Source organism: Anser anser (genome assembly GCF_964211835.1).
Source record: "Anser anser genome assembly, chromosome: 2".
In the NCBI taxonomy this organism is placed as follows: Eukaryota; Metazoa; Chordata; class Aves; order Anseriformes; family Anatidae; genus Anser; species Anser anser.
Window position 1 is genome coordinate 102289290 of NC_139721.1, and position 22248 is coordinate 102311537.

At 46.4% G+C, this 22248-nt stretch overlaps 1 long non-coding RNA gene across 1 annotated transcript; it reads left to right on the top strand.

The window, feature by feature from the left end:
• Window positions 1-1475: 1475 nt before the first annotated feature.
• LOC310894326 lies at window positions 1476-21333 on the top strand. The gene is made up of 4 exons (XR_014579811.1): window positions 1476-1921; window positions 3159-3233; window positions 20460-20583; window positions 20801-21333. It is a non-coding gene; the product is annotated as an uncharacterized lncRNA (long non-coding RNA).
• The last annotated feature ends 915 nt before the right edge of the window (window positions 21334-22248 follow it).

The window sequence follows — 22248 nt, forward strand, 5'->3', positions numbered from 1 at the left end:
TGATCTGGCTTGCGCCAGTTCGAGGCAGATGCAGCTCCTTCAGCTTTAATAGGCTTACCACAGCTTCACACCAAATGAAGTGAAACGAGTTTTGGGTACAATATATCTACATTAAACAATGAAAGACTTGTAATTTGTGTGATATCTTTTTTTATTTTATTTTATTTCTCTCTCTTTTTTTTTTCTTTAAAGTGCTAGCATATTGTGTGGGGAGACTTTTTTATTTCTATTAGCAGTTGCTATTCTGTTTGTTGTAAGCTGCGTGCGGGTTCCTACGCAAGACAAAGGCATGGCAGTGCTCTGGCTGGGGAGCTTTGTGCCAGCTCTTTTCTGAGGAGCTTCACAGCAGTTTTGGACACATCTATCTTCAATGGGAGTGGAGGGAAGAAAACAGAGCATGTGTGCACAGCAAAGGCAAACTTTCCAAAGTGGTTAATCTCACAGTACCCTTGCTGTGCAGACCCCAGCTGCTGCAAATGAAGTGGAGCCCAGGGAAGCAAAAGCATGAGGAATAGCAGGGAGGAAACAAAGGTGAGAAGCAATGGAGGAAATGAAGAGGCAACAAGCTAGGGAGGGAGGAGCAGTGAGCAGCAGGCAGGCTGTGATAGCAGCACTGCTCTTAGAAAAGAAGAAGGCAGAGGAATTATTTATTTATTTATTTATTATTTTTTTAAGATAGAAAAAGACCAGGGAATGTGGAGCTGTGCTGCCTTTCCTCTGTGTGAGAACTTGCTTGCTGCCAATCCATTTCCCACCACTAGTCATCAGCTTTGCCAGAAAATGGGTGGCTGGAGTCAGTGGGCAAATGCTCTTATAGAAGAGCTCCTTGCTGGGTTCAAGGTGTATGCACGCTTCCCCTTCATCCCCTGATCAGCACTTGGCTCTTCCCGTAGCTGTGTATTAAGCAGGTTACTTGCCTGGAAGATAGGGAGGAAAATGGTATTATTCAGAAAGATAGGGAGGAAAATGGTATTATTCAGAAAGATAGGGAGCAAAATGGGGGAAGGTGAACAGTAGGGAAGATGGGAAGCAGCAGGGAAGGCTGGGGCTGAAGAAAACAGCAAGAAAGTCATCCCATGGCCCTCCTCTAGCCTCCTGCTTGGCTGTGGCTGAAGCACATCTGATGTGTAGGCAGCACTCAGGGCCTAGGAATTTGTATGGCCTTGACATTTGCAGGAATATACCTTGCACAGTTGTTAGAGATGCTTTTGTCTTGTCAACATGGGAAACAGCCTGGAAGAGTCCAGGCCTGGGAGGCAGTCACAGATTAGGGAAATTGTCTTTGGAGTTGTCTGTATGGGCCAATATAAATTTAAAGAGGATAGTATGCTATTGTTTTACTCTTTTTTGGCCATGGCTAAATAAAGAAAATATGTTGCAAATATATGAGGTATCTACTTTCAGCTTTGCAGGCTTAAAAAGACTGATGATCTGGATAATAGTCAAAGTTTGGGATTTCATTTTCCTATAGGCTTCTTGGATGAAACATGAAGAAGAACAGCCTTTAAAACATTGTCCTTTGTGCAGAAAGACATTGCTGATTCCTCCAGCTGATCCGCTGCCTTTGCAGATGATTTCTGGCTGTCAAGTGGCAATCAGTTGAAGTCTGAGGAGATGAGGAGAGCTGTGACGTGACCACAGAAAGCCAAGCAGAGTTTCACTGTGAGAACGTCTCCTCTGTCTCTTCCTCTCTGCCTGCCCCATCCTTCTGCTGAAACTCGCCGAGCTGGATTCCGACCGGCCAGTGGAAAGCACCCTGCATCATTTCTGCTTCATGTACCTCCGACGGACCGCATGACTGGTCAGACCACATCATCTGGTGAAGGAAGGCAGAAAACAAGGAACTCGATGACGGTGCATGACAGAGGGAAAAGGATCGCTGAACCAGTGACATCCCCGCAGGTCTCGGGGAACCCATGAGGTAGAATGGCAGCACAAGCCCAGTCACATGAGTGCGTTAGCCACGCTGCAGTCATCCTGATGGTGACAACAGCCATGCAATGGCAAGGGCCGGGGCACATGCCTCTGCACAGTTGCAGAAGGGAAAATACCTCGTTTATTCTGCTCTTAGCTACAGTTGGGGTCAATAGAGGCACTGTGGGCCTCTATCGCCAATAACCTGCCTTTGAATGTAGCAGCACACAGCATTGCACTTACCCCAGAGCAATCCTTAATAATGCCATTATTTTCTAGTATGTCAAATGTTGCTAGGAAGCTGCTCCTCACTGAGGACTAGCTGTGTGGAAGGTTTCGGCTCTTGGAGTTCAGCTGTTTTTAATTACCCACACAGATAAGTGTAGCCATTTATTTTCTTTGAACTGGAAAAGGTTTCTTTTCTATTTTTAACCCCTGAAGACAGCTGAGTAATTCAAATGAAACTCCTCAGTCCAGAAATAACCTTTTTCTTCTTCTTCTTCTTCTTCTTCTTCTTCTTCTTCTTCTTCTTCTTCTTCTTCTTCTTTTTGCCCCACGAGGACCAAATCCAGTTTCTCAGGAGCCAAACTTCAACCCATACCTACTCAGTTCAGCTTGATTATGTTCAGCCCAGGTTTTCATAGTTCAGTAATAACCATAATATCTCAGCCCCGAACAGCATGGTATTATTGAGCAACACAGCTTGCATTTGTCTTTTAAGAAGAAGTCCTTCCACAACACCACTCACACAGAGAGGCACTGCTTAGAAGGACTCTTCACTGAGCATGATGCTACTCAACATGTATAAGGGTGACAAGATCTGGTCCAAAACAAACATGTATGACCCGTTTTCCGAAAGGGCTCAGCATGTTGCCATTAATGTCACAGTGGGAAGAGGCTGCCTGCTAAGCACTTACAAAAGTCTGGCCCTTGTTTAGATGTGAATGGGGGCTCAAGCTCTTCAGAAAATCTGGTGGCAATTGTGGGTGCTGAGTACTTAGGAAGCAGTGGTGGTCTTGAACCAGTGCTGCCATTACTCCCTGATTTACACCCTTGTCAGCCACTCATTTTCAGCAGAATTGCACCCTTTGGGGGCTGGATCAGCAGCCAGGCTGCAGGCCCCTGCTGGCATTTACAAACCAGGGCATATACAGATAGTTTTTCTATTTATTACTATTATTATTATTACTATTACTATTATTATTATCATTTTTTTTTATTATTTTTATTTTATTTTATTTCAGAAAAGGTTTTTGTAACGTTGCCCTGTTGCCTGAATCCGGACTGCTGCTGACTGACTGCCAGCTCCCAGATTAAATGTAAGTCATTACGGAATGTTTTCCTCACATGGGAAAGACTGGAGTGGCGCGGTGTTAGTTTTGCCCTCCAACATTAATTCTAATTACCTCAAAATGCAAACATGTTTGAGTTTCCAGCAGATGACATTATTTTTTCTTTGACATCAGACATCAAAGCAAGAAAAATAAACATGGGACAGTGACAGCATTAGGCCTCTAGTCATTTTTCAGAAGGTTTTTCATGTTCTATTCCAGACTGGTTCTTCTTTAAGTCTTGTCTCAGATATTAGGGAGGGGAAAGGTTTACAGACTCAGAGACTGATGGCGTCTTTTCCCTTCCAGTTCCCTTTAAATAAGAGAGTGAGATGGGGGGGGGGGGGGGGGGGGGGGGGGTGAGGAAAGAAACAGTCTGGTTTAGATCAGGGTTGGAGTCTCGGTTTTTTAGAGACACACACAGAGACACACACACCCCAATACTTGGGTTATTTTCTTAAATTTATTTTTAGCTTTTCTTCTGAATGCCCATGGATGATACTGTTGCATTTCAAAACTGCAATAATTCAAAGAGAACAGAAGTTTGGGAAATATGGACTATTCTGCCTCTGCCTAGTAAACACAGGAGCAGAACCCAAAAGCTTTGCAGATGTTTGGGACTCTCTGGACACAGCTGTTTTGAGAGGTGTCCCTGCTGCTAAAAAACAAAGTTTCTAGGTATCCCCTCCCCAGAGCACTGATCTGTCAGACCTCCCAAGGCCATGGGAATCTGAAAATGGACCCACCAGGGGAGCTGCCTCTCCTCCTACTTCCAGGCTTTGGGCTGGGCTAGCGTTTGCCCTCATGGTGTTTGTGAAGGCCTGGCACTGGCAGCTCCAGGTTGCCCTTCATGTGCTTCAACACTGTGCCGGGACCCTCTTGCCTCCACCCCAGCCTGCACCCAGAGCCTGCTTTTTGCCCCTTTGGCCCCAGCTCCTGGGCTGGCCCTGGGGCTCATGCTGGGCCTCTGTCAAATGGAAATAAAGCCACTACTCAACCTGACAGCATGGGAAGAAGACACAACCCAATGATCAGAGGCCCTGACTGCACTTTGGTGAGGCAGGCTGTAGAAAAGTCTGTATAAGAAATCAAATAGGGGAAAACTGTAGAGGTCCCTTCCCAGGGACTGGGATGACAAGGCTGCTGCAGGCCATGGCTAAGAGGCATGGTGCTGGTAACGCTGTGCAGGGCAGCATGGGTGGCACAGCCGTGCTGCTTGCTTCTCACTTTCTTGAGCGCTAAAACTGGCTCCCAAATTTTGAAATAAGGCCAGCCTGCGATGGGCACAGCCTGCCAGAGCTGGCACCGTGGCTGTGCAGAGCCTCCGTTCAGCACGCTCCTCGCTCCCCAGCCATGGAAAAACTTCTCCTTCCGTTGCATGGGGCAAGCAGTAGAGTTTAACAACTCTTCCTCACCCCCAGAAGAATTTAAAAAGTGTAGAAACAGATTCATTTTCAGTTAATAAATAGCAATAAATAAATAAATAAGTGCCGCGCTCTGCAGTTGTTGCCTGCGGTGCAAGTGCCAGCGTTTTGAAGTGTTCTTGTTGGGACGCCACAAATGTTTGTAATAAAGCTGACTGGCAAAATCTTGGGCCAGAGCCTCTGGGCTCTGCTCAGCCAGCTTCGCACCCATCCTCCCGACCCATTTTCCCTTGCTGTGTGCCCAGGGCGGGTGGCAGATCCCTCGGGGTGGGGTGGCTGGGCCACTGTGCAGCATCCAGCCTGCCTCGGGCTCCCCAGAGCACGTTTATCCCAGTGCTGAGACAGCTGAGGACGGTGGACAGATAACAGGGTTGAAAGATGCACAAAGATCGTTTTCGCAGCTCTTATCTGGTCTGGCAGAGGGCACAGCTGTAGCCTGGAGCCTGGTGCTGTCAGGCTGAACTTCTTCCCAGAGGTTTCATTTAGTCACTCCATGCACTACCTGGAAACTTCACTGCAATGCTCCTTCTGCCAGGAAGCATTTTAAGAAGGATCATGGGTCCCTTCACAGGAGGTAGAAAGAAAATACCTGACTGAGGAACGTGCTTTACCTTTCCAAAACTGCCCAGAGTGATGCTGAGAGAGCTCGAGCAGGAGACACCCTGAAAGGCTCTTTTGAAAAAGAGAGCACTGAAAACCTGCCCTGCAGAAGTCAGCATTTCCATTTGGACACACAGAAATGAATGTACTTAAAATCAGGCTTCCTATGGAAATTTGAACCCACCTGAATACTAATACTGGCAACAGCTTTTCATGTTGGTGGAGCATACCAATCCTCTTTGGGCAGAGTGTATTGTCTGGGGATAGGTTTTCAAAATTAGGTACCCAAAATGCTCTTACAAATGGATTTGATTACTTTCTGTCTGTACAAGACCAGGTTTGTGCAAGGGAATGGACAACTGCCTGAGGAGAAATGGTGGTGGAGTACATGAATATCCTTTTTCGCACACATCAGTGCATATTTGGTATATGAGGTGGTGCTTACACAGTTTTCCTTTCACTGTTCAGGCAGCCAGTTATTAAATGTGGCCTGTGGTGTTTCTGTTTCTTTGATGTTTTCAAATGAGATTGAGTTATTTTAACATGACCATTCTATCTAATTCTCTACTAAGTCCATCTCAAGACTTCAGAGGAAATTTAGATCAGGTTTTATTTTGTCCAACCTTTTTCACCCCTCCCTAATTTAAATGGAAAGAGAGCTATATCCTCTGGTAAAATTACATTCACAACAGTGTGTTTATGATGTGAGAGATCCTCTTGCTGCAGAAATGCATGGTCGTTCCTTTCCAGTTAAAAGAGAGTCTTTTGGCAGCTAGAAGCATTGGGACGATGCAGAGTGGGTGAGTTCTTGTCTCTTCTGGATGCTGAGTGATGGATGGTCACATTTATACATTTAGAGTCAGCCCAGTGCTTCACCCCAAGTTTGTAAAACAAGATCAAAGATCACAGAATCACAAAATGGTTTGGGTTGGAAGGGACCTTAAAGATCATCCAGTTCCAACCCCCTGCCATGGGCAGGGACACCTCCCACCAGACCAGGTTGCCCAAAGCCTCATCCACCCTGCCCTTGAGCAGGTCCAGGGATGGGGCATCCACATGTTTCCTGGGAAAGATACTGGAACTAGATTACATCTTCAGTGAAGCCTGAACCAGACAGTGCCAGGACTGCACTACAGGAACAAGTCTTAAAATTAGTTGGTGCTCAAGCCACTGGTATAAGTCAGCTGCATGCTTTGCACGGTATAGGACACAAGCTTGCTCATGAGTTGTACCAGGCACCCCCAGCCCGTTTCTGTAATCAGTGCGTGCACAGAGATTGCTCAATCATTCCTCAGGTCAAGAGGACCCACTGAGTTGTATCCCTAGCAACTACGTAAATGTAGAAAACTCTGTAGTGTGTGTGTGTGATGAGTAGCTATGTGTCCATTAATATTGCGTGACTTGGTGGAAGAGAGATTTTTCTAGTGTAACTTCAGAAGTGCTTAGGACAACAAGATGTTCTCTGTGGGAGCCGTCTATTTTCCACGTGGAAAGTACACAATGGGGTTTTGGGTAGGATTGGATGTATTTTGCTGCTTTGAATTACCGTCTGGATGAGTCAAGCTATTTGTGTGTGTGTGTGTCTGATCTCTCTGGTGCGGGCAAAAGGTTATTTCTGTGTGGACAGTGCCTTAAAGTTCCCATTAATGGTCAGGTTCTGTTCAGATGCAGGAATTTGTCTTTTTAAATGAAAATAAGTATTTGAAAAAATTCCTCTGTGATCAATACCTGTTTGGCAGTTTCACTCTTTGTGAAGCATATGTCTGGATAGCAGTCAGAGCTGGCTTTGGAAGAGATAGCCTACTGCCATACCCCCTTGCTATTTCTTTAAAATCTGGCTGTAGTGCATCTTTAGGCTGTGGGGTCATTTTTTTGTTTCACGCCTAGCAGTGATGCTTTATATATTCTCTAAGAATGTCTAGAAATAAAGATAAGGGATTTTGGAAACTGTAAATGCCCTTATCTCTACTGCTGGTGTAGGTAGAATGAGCACCCAGAGAAAAATATTTTTTTTGTATGAGGGAACAGCTGCTGTTGTTGTAGGTACTGAGTGAGGCCATGCTGCAGTCATTAATCTTGTAGTCCTCCCATAGCCTCTCACTAATGAGAAATAAAAGCAAGAACGTCACTGTTGGGGGATTAGAAATGCACGCCGTAGGAGAGAGGACCTAAATCCCCCATTGGTAATAGCTGTGCTTTGTTCCAGGTGAAGCTTGGTATTCTGATCAAACACCACTTAATGAGTAGATCTATTTCACAGAAATTATATTTCTGTGCTGGGTAGTTGCTGGGTGTTGGACAGAAGGTGATTTTCACAAACGCATTCATGTTAGCTGTTTGTTGTTGTTTTATTATTATTTTTACAAAATAACCATCGCTTGCTGAATTTACCAGCAGCCACAGCTGTATGGATGTCAGTATGGAGAGTGCCCACTGCAGGCTGTTTTACTATCCTCTGTTATCACTGCGCAGATAGTATACCAAGGAATGACTGCAACAAGCAAATCCTTATGATTTAGATATCTACAAACATGCTCTATAGCTGCTTGACATTTTAAGATCTAGTGGAAAGAAAAACATACTTTTTACCCCCAAGCATGTATGAGAAACTGAACAATGTGCTCTGTGCTTCCCTGTCCTACCAGTGTCTGCTAGCAGTCCCTTGCTGCTATCTGCCAGAGATGAGGCTGGCAATATCTACACTGGGACACTTACAGAAGTTCTTCATAGCATGTTCAGTTCAAGATTAGCTCTTTGGAAACTGCCATGTAGGAAATACAACAGTCCTTCAGGGTGTGTGAGTCGGGTGCCGTGCACTCTATGTGAGGGAAGAGAGTGCTCTGGATGCCCAGCAAGCCAATAACACAAGCAACGGTGATGAACCATGCAAACTGGGCAGCTGTTTCACCCTGTGGTCATCAGAAGGAACTGGTTAAGGCATGTTTTGGTGCCTATCCACTGGCCCATGCCACATACCACATACCGTGTGTAGTGCTCTGATTTTCCTGCGTGGCCTCTTGGCTGCCCCACCTCCAAAGATACTCTTTGCACAGAGCTTACCACATCTTTGAACACTTCTTGAATGTGCTATGGGAAGCATCTTGTTGTGAGAAGATCTCTGACTGTCCAGCTGATCAAATCCTCCTGGCTAAGATACTGAAGACATACCGGAAAGGGATGCAGAAGCTGCGCTTCTTCCAGGCTGAAAGGAGCCCCTGCGGGATGTGCAGCTGCTCAGTGAGGCAAATGTGGTAGTTTATCCTCACTCCAACCTCCTACATCAAGGCCAAAAGGAACACAGCATAGTAAGCAGTCATAGCAGCTGCTTAACTTATTTTAAATCTTTCCACTGGTATTTGGAGTATAAAGAAGGTGAGGCTAAGGTCTGCTACACTGGACAAAAAGCTTCCACAGCCAGGCTGTTAGGGTTGTCTAATTCCTAATAGTTTCAAGTACATATCAAAGGCAGCACCTAGTTCCATATCACGGCACCAAAGCAGTCTGATTTTCAAATGTGATGAGCGCTAAATAACCCAGCTGAAACTGAGATTTTTCCATCAAGCTGATCATTTAAGATGTCAACCAAAAGCATCCTTGGTACATGCAGGGTTCACATTGGCTCCTGTTTGTTTTACAGTTCGAGTCCTTTCAGCAGTGTTTCATGGCACACATGTATTCCCTGTGCATCCCAGCACCAAGTGCGCACGTGGGCTGCTGTTTCTGATAAAATGGTAGTGGTGGTACTGACTACCTAGCTGCTGGGAGAGGGGACAGTGTGTCGTGGTGGAGGCATGTTATAATGAGAAGTTCAAGGAATCCGCTGCGATTCAACAGCTGGTTCAATCAAACCAGCTGAAACTGCCTTCAGTACCATCCTGGACCAGATTTTTCAGAAAAAAATCAGCAGCTTGGTAGCTAAGCCCTTTCGCAAAACATCTTGCCACTTACTGTCACAATAGAAGCTGCTGGATGCTGACCACTTCAGAGAAGCTGGACCAAATGCGAGATGCCAAGCACTTGAAACTCTGGCACTAAGCTCCGTGGAGAATTTGATCCATTATGTGCTGCTCCACTTCAAAGTGGGTAGCAGCTTGTGACAACCGTACAGCATCACAGCAAATGTCACTTTTTGTGCAAACATTTAACCAACAGAAAGCGGCTTTTTTTGCTTGGTAGTGCATTTCACTCAAATTTCAATTTGCTTTGAAATTTTTTAGAATTTTCACTGAATGGAAAAGAAATACTGGGTTTGGGCCTTTCTGATGAAAACATGTACAACATTTTTCAGGGCAGCCAGGGGTGCAGGAACGACAGAGGAAGGTAGTATTTCCTCACCACGTCTTGTTCACTGTCTTCTGATATAGCCAAAATAACAATATTAGGACAAGTTTAAAACCAGAAAGAAACACAAAGCCTGCCCTTCAAAGACTTTCTGGCATTTTCTGCACAGATTCATGTTTAACTTTGAGAGAAAAAGAAGGACACAAACCTTCTCAAGGGGAAGACAGTTTAGCACAGAGTAAGAGCTGCAGTTCAACTCTACAATCTGGGTTCAGACCCATCTCCAGCTTTCAGTATAATCTTTCTTTGGATATTCTTTTTTTAAAATCAAAACCAGGAATTATACAGCTGTTGAGATAAGAATAATTAAGAACAATGCATTTCCTTTTAAAGCTCCTCAAAGGATAACCTCTAATAAGATGAATTGAGCGTCTCATTCAGGCCACACACAAACGATGGCTCATATTTAGTAACAACATTTTTTGGGGCAAAGATAAGCTAATTTTGCTCAAGAACAGAGGGTGGTCTTTAAGCCTTGCATTTGTCAAAGAAACAAGCACTTTTTTTATCTATAGAGCATAATCTTCCACAGCTCAAGAGGAACAGTGCAGGGGGAGGGAAACTCAGGCAATGTATTTATGTTGGAGCACAGGCCTGAGCATTTGAACATAAAGTTAAAGAGACAACGGACCAGATTGTTGAAACCTCACTTCCACTCTGAGACTTGTGTGTGCCCGTGCCATGGTTTCTGAAAGTGCCCAGCCTTGCAAGTCAGCCCTGGGTGAGCTGTGAGCTGAGTGCCATGGAGCCCGTCTTGATTTACAAGGAAACTGAAAATGAGTTCCCCATAGCTAACACCTCTTTTGCTTTTCTTGAGTCCCTTTTCTTTCTATTAAAATGATTCCCTACTGATCTTCATGAAGCATCAGCCATGTCACAGCAGTGGGAGTGAGCTTGCAGTGTGCTGGAGATCCCTACTGTCCTCTGCTCCCTCCCCAGTCATGCTGGGATCGGTGCCTGTGGGTGCCTGGCATCGGGTGGTCCTGCTTTCGCAGGGTCCATGGAGGCATGGCCAGGCAAGGAACTGGGACGCGGCTCTGATGTATGATCCCTCATGCTCTGCACAGTTTGCTCTCATGCATGCTAGCGTGCATCCGGAGAACCGCAGTGAGGATGCTTCTCCATGGCATTCACACAGGGTGCTGCAGACCAGAGCACAATCGAGAGCACAAACTTCTCCGTGCCTGTGAAACTGGCCTCATTTGGAAGGGTTCATGGAGGCAAGCCTTGATATGGAGAAAAGGCAAGACATAGTGCAAAGCATGCCACTGACAGGTTCTCCTCCTCCCCTCAAGACATTTCACCTGAAAAAAGAGAAGTACCAGCTGGAGTTATAAATGATTCCAGCTCCTAATTGCCAAATGCTTCCCCTCTCCCCTTTGTATCTGTTACAGATGTATCATCCACATATGAATGTTTCCTGGAATTTGGTTCCAGAGATTTGAGCTTGTGAAATTTTGGGGCCAGACTTACTCAAGTGGAACTCCCAGGGAGCAGAAATTGCTTCTCTGTTTAAATCAAGGGGCTTATCAGGGAATGCTAAATGATTTTTTTACAGCTTAAAGTCAAAAGAGCTGACCAGTCCTCTTGTTATTTGCTGCATGGCTTTCAGATTAAAAAATAAAATTAAAAAAAACTTCCCAGTCCCTCTGGTCCTGCAGCCAGCAGAGTCTGTTCCTGTCACCACCCTTCTAATTACTGGAAGGACCCCACTTGGCTGCAGAGATCAATGCAGGATTGTTTTACACCAGCCCAGATATTTTGCCTGCTTAAGCAGAATCTAAGAGTAATAGAGCTATCCATTAGCCAGTCCAGTGGCACTCAATCAAGCCATACTCTGCACTTATCCAGCATTTTTCACCAGCAGTGATTAAGCATTCATTGATTACAAGCATTAATTAGGGCTAATCACATGCCTGCAAATGTCGTGTTGTGAAAACATGAAAATAAGAGTGCTGTTTTAAAATGGGGTTGGGTGGTTTAGAAGGAGATAGGCATCTCTTGGGATCCTCAGGAGCCCCTTGTGCACATAACTCGTAAAGACAAGGTACTCAGCACCCAACCGCCCATCCCAGGTGGAGCTGCCAAGCACTGCAGCCTTTGATTTTGTTCTTTGCTGCACTCCAACCACTTCTCCAAATTATTCCACAACAATGGAAGAGGGCACAAAGTGGGAGAGAAGGCAAACGAGTGAGGGATCTGGTAGCCATGGGACCAGCACCACCACCCTCTCCGGGGACTGCATGCAGAGCTGGAACTTGTGGCACCAGGAGCAGCCCCAGGAAGCTGCTGAGTGTGCCAGGCTCACCGTGATTACCTGACGGGATTTCCACGGTTGTTCTTAGACCTGGGGTTGCTTGGGGTTGGGTTTTTGGTTTTTATTGTTTTAAGGCAGTTTAGTTTGCACAGGCACCAATATGGACGTGATAGACTTTAGCTGAAGGTGAGGTGATCCTTAGGCTGAACAGCAGCTTACAAATGCCCAGCGGGCTCTGTTAGCAACTCCAGACCTGTTTGTGCTTTCGGTACGTAGTGGGTTGGCATTGGACACATATGTAGCACAGCTATAAGATGTTGCCTAAATACATAAAAGGTCTTTTTTCTCCCAAGCTGGGTCCTGCTGTTCACAACCTCAACCTTCTTGTTTTTCACACTCCTCCATCCCACTCTAATTTCCATTGTTTTATCTCACCCAGCTCTTTCTGTCCCTCCCCTCAGCAGGACACAAAACAAACAACGGGCAAAGTCTTCATTTTGCAATGTTGCAAAATCGGGTGGGTTTGTCAGGAAAGGAAAGGAAAGGAAAGGAAAGGAAAGGAAAGGAAAGGAAAGGAAAGGAAAGGAAAGGAAAGGAAAGGAAAGGAAAGGAAAGGAAAGGAAAGGAAAGGAAAGGAAAGGAAAGGAAAGGAAAGGAAAGGAAAGGAAAGGAAAGGAAAGGGAAGGGAAGGGAAGGGAAGGGAAGGGAAGGGAAGGGAAGGGAAGGGAAGGGAAGGGAAGGGAAGGGAAGGGAAGGGAAGGGAAGGGAAGGGAAGGGAAGGGAAGGGAAGGGAAGGGAAGGGAAGGGAAGGGAAGGGAAGGGAAGGGAAGGGAAGGGAAGGGAAGGGAAGGGAAGGGAAGGGAAGGGAAGGGAAGGGAAGGGAAGGGAAGGGAAGGGAAGGGAAGGGAAGGGAAGGGAAGGGAAGGGAAGGGAAGGGAAGGGAAGGGAAGGGAAGGGAAGGGAAGGGAAGGGAAGGGAAGGGAAGGGAAGGGAAGGGAAGGGAAGGGAAGGGAAGGGAAGGGAAGGGAGCCAGTCCTTTCTCCCAGCATCCATGGCTTGCTTCCAGGACCCAGAGAAGACAGGACCACAGGGCCTGCTTGGCAAGGGCTGGCACGGGCACTGGGCTGCAGCAGTGCGGGGCTGCCAGAGGGCTCTTAGGGACCAGCATCCATCACCACTGAAGCCCGGCTCCTCCGCATGATGTGCAGACACTTTGCTTTACACACATGGACATTCACGTCCCCATACCCACCCTGAAGCCAAAAGTTACTGGTGAAGGGTGAGGAGGGGGGAGACCCGACGTGGCTGCCTGAGTTTTCACTCGGTCGGTATGCAAACCCCGCAGCAGCACGATATGGATCGCATTCCCGTCCCAGTCTAGCCTGCTCCACCCTTCCTCCCTGGATGGGGGCGGAAAGGGGATGCTCGGCCTGCCACTTGCTCAAAGGCTGCTCCTGGTGCTCAGCGTGCTTTGCACTCCATGACATTTCCACGCCCGGCTCCTTCTGCATGAGGCAGCAAGCCTTGCGGCACGCAGATGGAAAGGCTCACACCCCTCATGTGGCTTCGTGGCACCCTGCTTAAAAGCCTGCTGCTTGGGCCTGGACTTTTCTCTAGCAAGCGCAAACAAGGAGGAAGGTCATCGGGCTACTTTCAGCCAGCGCACACGGCCCAGTATGCAGTGGGAAGGCAATCCTTCAACAGGGGTGATAATGATTACGGTGGGGTGTATTGCAATTACAGTACCGGAAAGGGAGCCTTTCAGCAAAGAGGGTGCTGCATGAGCTCCAGCATTAAAGTGGTTGCAGTATACGACAGTAATTTAAGAGGGAATGGAAATCTGGGCACCAAATGGTGCAGCAAAAGCCCCTTTAAAGCCTGTGCGCAGTGATGATGTGCAAATGGCAGATGGCAGATGCTGACATTCCTCTAATACTGCAAGGAGGCCAGAAGCAGAAGGGGAGCAGATAAACCTCTTTCTCCTGAAGGAGGTCCCCCTGGGCGCATGGGCATGGCAGTGGGCAAAGCAGGTCACGGAGGCCCTCGCCAGTGCTGCTACTGTTGCTCAATGGGTGAAGTGTTTGGGAAATGCCTGCTGTTCCTTGGCGTGGTGAATAGGGTGGCAGCATCTGAGGCTTCTCTTTCTTCTGTCAGTGTTTAATGACTCCACAGGTCTCAGTGGAGTTGCCTCCATGTAAAACTGGCACACCAGCAAGCCAAATCAGGCCTCAACATCTGTAAAGCTGGATAGGTTCACAAGGATTTAATTCCCTCTTAAATATGTACAAATCACATGGGATGACACTGCCTAATTCCCCACATTTCTACATAGCACGGTACTGTCACTATTCACTGGGAAAGAATTTCATGTTTGCATTTTCCCAAATGAAATGCGGTAATACTGACATTGCTCATCCTCTCCTAACACTCAATAGCATTAATTTTTCTCTCTGCCTCTGGAGAAAAAGGCCCATATTTTCCACGCTGCATCGTACTGTCTGTGAGGGTCCTTGTCCTGGTACAATCACCTCTGCAGGGAAGTGGAGAGTTAGTCTGACATCTAACCAGATGCATGCAAATAGCAGAGAAATAACAGCACACACAGGTTTCTGCCTGTGGTGCTCTTGAAGCTGGAGTTTTACCTGCAGATATCTACTGGTAAGTGCCGCCAAGTACAAGAGGCACTGGCAAGCAGAGGTACATCATGCAACAATGCCTCCACCACCAGCCACAAAGCTGGGAGTAATACAGAGCCAGCAGGATCCAGGACTGCTTGTCTCGGTGACAATATTAGTAACCTTGCTGGCTTGGTTGTTTGCACCATGCTCCACTAAGGGCAGTATCTCATCCTCTAGGGGTGCAAGTAGGTTTTCCCTCTTGGAAAGACAAGGTAAGTTTTTAGATTTTACTTAGAAGGGAGAGTGTCCAGACAGCTTCAGGAAAGAAGAGGATCTTCAGAGAGTGTGATAGACTCTGCTCTTTACTTAGATGACAGTCTGCTTTCAAATGCAAGAATAGAGTCAGGTTTTAAATGCCCTAGTCTGTCTGTCCAGGTGCTGGCAGATGTTGAAGAAACAAGCTGGGTACACACAGCAATCAGGTCATTTCAGGGCAGGTACATCTGTGATTGAGGACATTATAGTCAGAGCACAGTCTGACCCTGCTCTATTGGTTTCTCTGTCAGTGGAAGAAACAGCCCAAAAGGATGGCATCTGCCCCTTGTCAGTGGAGGGTGACACTGCTACCCAGCAGAGGCTTTCTGAAAGTGTTGTCTCACCAGGAGCTATGTGGGTGTCATCCACCCATCCAGACTCAAGCTAGCCCCATCCCCTAGCCAGGCTTCTCCCACCTGGGAGGGTCAGGCTCAGCATGTAGCCTGAAGGACAACTCAACAGCTTTGTCTCAGCACAGTGCCCCCCATCTGTCTGTCCATCCAGGCCATGGCAGGCTCAACCTCCCCTGCCTGGGAACCCCATAAGGGCACAGAGAGCTACCTGGAGGCAGAGCCGCGCCACCGGGGTGACTGCTGTGCCATGCTACCCACCCGTTCTGTGTCTCACCTGTGGTGTGAAACACTGTATAAATATATTTATGTCATAAATCACAACTCAAGGCCCGCATTCACTGCCCCACGCTGGGGCTGTTTCACTTTACCCCACAGTAAAAGGCTGGTCTGGAGCAAAGTCATTCCCAGCCATCAAAAGCAGCAGAGGAGGGAAAGCTGGCTGCGGTTTTTGCATTGGGTCCAGCTCCCAGAGGCTGTGCAGATCCTGTACCATTAAACAAAGCTAAGCTTATGAGCTACGCTTGTGTTGCTATTGTCTTTGCTGCTGTTTTTATTGTTAATACCTTGGCTGCTGCTATTATGTCTGGTGTTTTTAGCACAGGAGCCAAGAAAGCAGCATTAACTGCACAAGCTCAAGACAGAAGAGGCTGCCAGGCGGAGCAACCGCTGGTGCTGGGAAGCAAAGTGGGTGTCTCTCCCCACCTTGACGCTGGGACCCGTGCTGGCTTTTGGCTGTGGAAATCCTTGTGCCCACCATGGCTGGGTGATGAGCATGATAAGCGTAAGTGTTGGCAGCAGGTGCTCAGGGATGATAATTTTTTTTCATAAACGACACCTGCTGAAGGTGAGCTCTTAGGGGCTGGACAAGCAGGCTGCTTGAAAACACGTAGCCACTCACACAGGGGGAAAAGTTGGCAGATTAGGAATTATTTTCTAATTGCTTTGAATTATTTGCAGTATCAGTGGTTTCCTGTGCCATCAAGCTTCTGGATATTGCCTGCTTGCCATAAACTGCAGCCTGTCCAACTTTCCATTCCCAGCTACACCCAAGCCTCAGCTCATCCAAGAGCTGCCGCTGCAAGGGGCACGCATGGGCTGGCAGCCGAGGGACTGATCGGTGGGGTGACACCGAGGCACCTGGCCCGGGGTATGCAGCACGGACTTGGACGGATCCACATGATTTCTTCCCTTGAATTTCAAGAGAAATCATGGCAAAAGGGCTAATGAGTCAAAGGGAGGAAGTGAGAGCAGAGGCGAAGGGAGAGCTCTGCTCCGCCGGTGCCAAGAGCTGGGGAGGGTTTCTGTCAGCTGGTTGGGAAAGCCGAGCAGCTGGAGAGCAAACTCCCGCCTGGCCTGCCTGCCGGCGTGGCCACGAGCACCACTGCCCTCTTTTGGGTGGAATTACAGCCCTGCATCTGCTTCGGCCACTGCACGCAGGCATGGGCGACCTCCTGGTTCAGCGTGCTTGGTGGCCTGTGTCCAGCAACAGCAAGGTCTTGGAGGAAATGTGTAGCAGTGCTATTTGTCTCGGACAAGAGACAGTATCCCTTTGAGAGCCAGCTCATGCCCCCAGAAGTATCTGATTACACTTAATTCAGCTTCCACAGCTATGGGATTTTTATCGTGCCCGGTCACAACCTGACAGAGTCCTCACAGTGACCTAGCCATAAAATTTGACTTGATGAGTGACACTTTTTATAAGACCAACTATTTCATTATGAAACTTTTGAGGTTGGAAAAAAAAATCCCAAACAAATAAGAACATGCCACTATTAATAAGGCCGTCAGTGCATTTTTACATATCCTCCTTGTAGCAATTGTGGCTGTGTGTAAAAGGCAAGTACGCCTTGTGATCGTGAGAGAGCGGCTAAAAAACATGAGTCACACAGTCAAACCTTGTGACTTGGTGGAACTAAGAAGGTCTCCTTAAAGGCAATTTGTGGAAGAATTGGAGAGAAACACAATTTTTCAAGGTCAGCCAAAGGCTAATGAGCGCTCTTTCATAGCGTGATTGTGTTGCCTGAATTTCTGCATTTCAAAGCCAGTTGAACTACTTTATTGCTGAAGCACTGTAACTGAAGAGGCTGCAATAATATTGACAAGTAATCCTGCCAGAACCTGAGGTGGTATTCAGCACAATACGAAACATTTTCCCCTTGCCTGGTTGAGTACGGAACAAAGAGTTAAACAAACGCGTGGTTCCCCCGAGTACCACTTATCTTCCTTCCCGAAGGGCATGCGTACAGATGCTTTGTAAGTTGGGTTGTCAACAGCTGAGGCCTGTGGCCAGATTCACATGTTCTCCACCTTTTTGCTTGCGAGCTGCAGGAGACTCATCTCCAGAGGGACAGTTTTTCATAACTTAATTAGATTGGCGCCATTCGCACAGCTCCAGTTTCAGGTTGGCTCAGCTTTTCTTCTGCTCCAGCTCTCCAGTGCAGGGGATTACAGTAGCACTGAAATTGGTCCTGAACTAAACATTTGGCAGCCACCTCAGGTCAAGGAGGCAGTTCATGGGACTGCTGTTGCTAAATTAGAAATAAATAAATGATCAACGCATGGCCCTTAATGAAAGACCGGGAATGAGAAACAAAATGGTCTTGCAGCTCTCCGCTTTGTGCATGCATAGGAATAGGTTGCATTGCTTTTTTTCCCATGAATGAGCCACTCTAGTCTAGTAAAACACTTCAACTAAAGCAGAGTAAACTCCAAATGAGGCCTCTTAGCATGGATTTACACTGGACTTGCTTCTGTGTATCTGGGAATTAGTCAGCCTGATCAGAATTCAGCCGAAGAAGAGGTGTTCCCACAGCAGTTTTCAGTGGTTTAACTGAACCAGTTTAGAAATGGTTCAGATCTTTAGCATAGAGACGAAGCCCTTAGCCTTGGCTGGTTGTGTGTTTCATACTACTAAACTGCAACCCAAGGAAAAGGAGATTTACAAACAGAGACTGGAGGAAAGGAAAGAGCAGGGACACCTTTCCAAGCCTGACGCATAACACGTCACCTCCTGCCTGTGATGTGCAGATGTCCACTTCAGAGAGCCATCCATAACCATGGGTACCTGGGCTCCCTGCTGCTCCCTGCTGCCCACAGAGACCCACAGTCCCCAGGCTCCTCGGCAATTCGCATGCCATGTGTGGGCACACAGAGGTGGCCAGGTTTTACCTGGGCAGCTAGTAGCCAGAAAGCTGCATGCCTGTGGCTTCTTCGCCAGCTGCAGTGATGGATTGCAATCCATCCCCAGCAAGCAGTTTTGAATGAGCCAGCTGATAAATGACATTTGAACAGGAGCCAGATGGAATAAATTAAAAGGAACTTGGAAAATTTCTTCAAAGGAAGAAATAGAGGTGTTTGCTGGGATTGTGAAAAATGACCACCCCTGATAGAGATCTAATGGGAGGGGAAGAAGAAAAAAGAAAAAAGAAAAAAAAAAAAAAGTATATCGTTACCTCACTTCCAAAAGCAAAGCAAAACAGAGGCAAATCCACATCCCAGATTTTCTCACCCACATATAAATAAAAGCAAGTAGACCTTGTTCTGTCCAGCCTGAGATTTTTGCTGCAAAAACTCTTCCAGCTATGGTACTTCCAAGACTGCATTTCCCTACATACTGTGGGTATTGATTATTCCTGTGGCTCTGTGGTGTGAGCCATTTGTGAGCTGGAAGCCAGCTGTGGAAGTCAGCTAGCAGCCTGTCCACAATATTCAGTGAATACTTTATAAATGGATTCAAGCCCGTGCTTTTTGGTGACCTTTTCTAGGGAAGTGCTCCGCTCAGTGTCTGAATTGCGTGGGTCATTGCTGGATCTGCACAGATGGCTGCAGGCATCGTTCGTGCCAATTTCTGAATCCTGACCTCAGGAGTGAGGCTGCTGCACTTTTTGTCTGCAGACAGTAGGTAGGACGTCTGTGCTAGCCACAGGCAGGTAAATCATGTACCTGGCACCCACCTGGTCTCCCTCTGCAAACACTGGGGAAAAGAGAGAGAGGTGGGCCCCTGCAGAGGACAATTCAAAGCAGATGCTTAATTTAGGTACAGCGAATCATCCTCTGCACGGGTTTTTATCTTTCTCCATGGGAGAGGCTGGAGAGACTGGCCGAGGCACTTGGCTGCCTGCAGCTGGTGGTGTGAGTGCTTTCCCTACCGAAGCCTATGAAAACATCCAGAAACAGAGCCATCCACGACCCTGCTAAGTAATTTATTCGCCCTCATTCTTAGCACTTGGTGCCAGCTTTCTCATTTGATCTGGCTTGAGTCACCCTCCTTGAGCTGTCGTTATGGCTTTCTCTGCTAGACAGAGAAAGATTTAGGAGGGGACGTCCTCGTCCCTCACGCTGAAATCCATGCTCCTCTGAATCCTCTCTGTGATGACAGGAATAAACTCATCTCGGAAAGTGTCTCACTCAAATGCAGCTTTGCTCTTTATTGTGTGGCTTCTTGGCAGGTTTTTAGCACCCCTTTGGCAAACACAACTTGGAGCCTCCGCCAATGCTCCTGCATGGCTGCAGCACTTAGTTTCTCCTGCACTCCACTTCTCCTGCACCCCCCTTCTCCTGCGTCCTGCTCCCTGCACAGGGCAGAGGGGCATTGCCAGGGGTTTCCACTTACCTGAAGCCCAACCACGCTTTGCAGGCTGGTGTTTCCTAAGCAGAGCTCTTTGCAGGATGCCACCTGAGCCCCTTTTGGCACAGCAGTCAAGCAAAAGGTTGAGCTGCTAAATTTGTTGTCCTTGCCTATCAATGGACTGAAAGGTAATTTGACTTCTCACAGGAAATAAACTCCTTGCCGCTGCTTTCCCATACAGGGTTAATAAGTAACTCTGTCAGCCTTTTCAGCATCAACATTGTCTGTTTTATGATTGATGTCTATCTTTGCTAGGACATTTTTTTTCTGTCCTTAGTGCATTTTTTGTGCTCTTTGTTCTTTGTGTTCCCAATGCAGGATGATTTCTATTGAGGCCTACAGCTTCCCTCCCTGCATCTCAGCATTTCACAACATCATCAATATTTTTTATTTATTCTTCCTTTGTTAGCGATCTATTTAGTAATTTCCAATTGCTGCTGAATTTGGATGAGTTTTTAGCTTAAGCTCTGAGCATGGTTGTGGAAAGGATGGGGATGACTAACTATTCATTTCTCTTTTATTTTAGTATACCTGCACACTCTTCATTCAGATTTATTCTGTTTAGATTTTTCATCCATACTAATTTGGCTTGCAGTTTTGAGGACCTTTGGGAAACCTCTCTGCTACAGTAGCCGTGTGTATTAATCATTACTTGTGTATCTCTTCTCTTTGCCCATAGAGAATCAGGCCACAGTTACCAGTCCCCATGCAAACAGCCACCTCCAACTCAAGAATCAGCAGTGGCCAGCCATGAGGTCCATCATAAAGCCATCTCCTTCCATGTGCAATTGCTTCTTTGCTGCGTAAGTATTATTTGCTAATTTTAGAAACTCTAGGCTGTTTTATTGCTGGATCAGTGGGACCTCAAGAATATTTCTCAAACTGAAGTCACCTATAGCAACCTTCACACTTTCTTCTTTCCTGCATGAAAGATGGCTCCTGAAAGGAGTCAGGATTTTCTTTTCCTTGTCTGAGTGGTCTTGAGAGCTCCCCATACTTCCTCTCTTGGGTTTTTAATAGGAGACCAGCATCACCCAAAATCAGCATCCCCTGCTCTGATCAAGTCTCAAGCGATCAGCACCCAGGGCAGCCAGGACACGTCCATCTTGACACTTCTTCCGTGCCTGGTGAGACCGCAGCATCATGGTGTTGGAGGGTTTTCAGCACAGCCAGGCTCATAGTATTATTTTTACTCTTATTTCCCGTTGCCAGTTACCTAAATTCCTGGAATTAATGTGTGGACATCTGAAAAAAAAATAAAAATTAAATGTTCATTCTTTGACTTCTTCACCAGATCAGTTTGCCTTGGTTTTGTCACACTGAATTTGAGATTCCTCCCTGCTTGCCTTGACTTCCTAATTTAAAATGAAACAGAAAATACACCTGGGATGATCCCAGCCTGGTGGTCTGAAGTGCAGGGCACCTGGGTGTTTGACAACACCAATGCTGCCAGCTTCACACCCACCAACACGGTCCTGGTATTTCCTGCCACCTCCAAGCTCCTGCTCAGAGAATCAGGGGTCTCTCTAGCACTTGGGACTTTTCTTCTTCATTCCCACTACCATCATTCCTACATGCTGCTACCTGCTCAGGATACCTTTAATGCCAATAGCTTCAATATTTTGAATACACATCAAAATACCATGGATGAAATTTTTTTTGAGCTTTTCTTCTGTTTGTTGTTGTTGGTAGTGGTGGTGGTGTTTCATTTTTTTGTTGTTTTTTTTTTGGTATTTTTTGTTTGTTTGTTTGTTTTTGAGTTACCAATTTATTGGGACTGTGAAGATTCACAATAGCGAAAACACAGGAGACTTTTGGGGCTTATAGAACATAAGTTGGCTGAACAGCCAAGTGGTTTGCTATACAGTGCATTTCTAAATGAATAGCTTTGTACGTCAAGCTTTCAAGCTGTTGTGAAAGTCCTGTTGTGTACCAACCATCAGCATTTTAACATCTTTAGAAATCATGCCCTACAGGTTAGCTTCAGTTTAGGCTTCTTGCTAGCATGGTGCTCCCCATGCTACTGCAATGCAGATGCTTAAACTAATCCAGCTGTGGAATAAGAGTTTGCCTTGCAATTTTTTATTTTTTTTTTAACAACCATTTCTAGCCAAATAAGACTATAATTTAATTGCATGAGTTTATAAGTGAAAGGAAAACATACATAAACATGTTTTGTTTCAATATAGCATAACCAAGTATTTTACTGATTTTTAGATCCATGTAGGCATTTCTGTCATGAATACTTTATAATCACAACTGAAATTGCTGATGATTTTTTCTGCAGTTCTCTGCAGTTGTTTCCATGCAAACGATGCTTGATGTGAATATGATAACCCAACAGTAAAACTGTCTGGAAAGAGAAACAATAAATGACATGTTTCTGGTGGGGTCTGGTTCTGTGAAAGTTGCTCTGGTCATCTCTCAAAATTGCATGCTTCTAGTCAGGGCTGCATTGTTCATAAGCA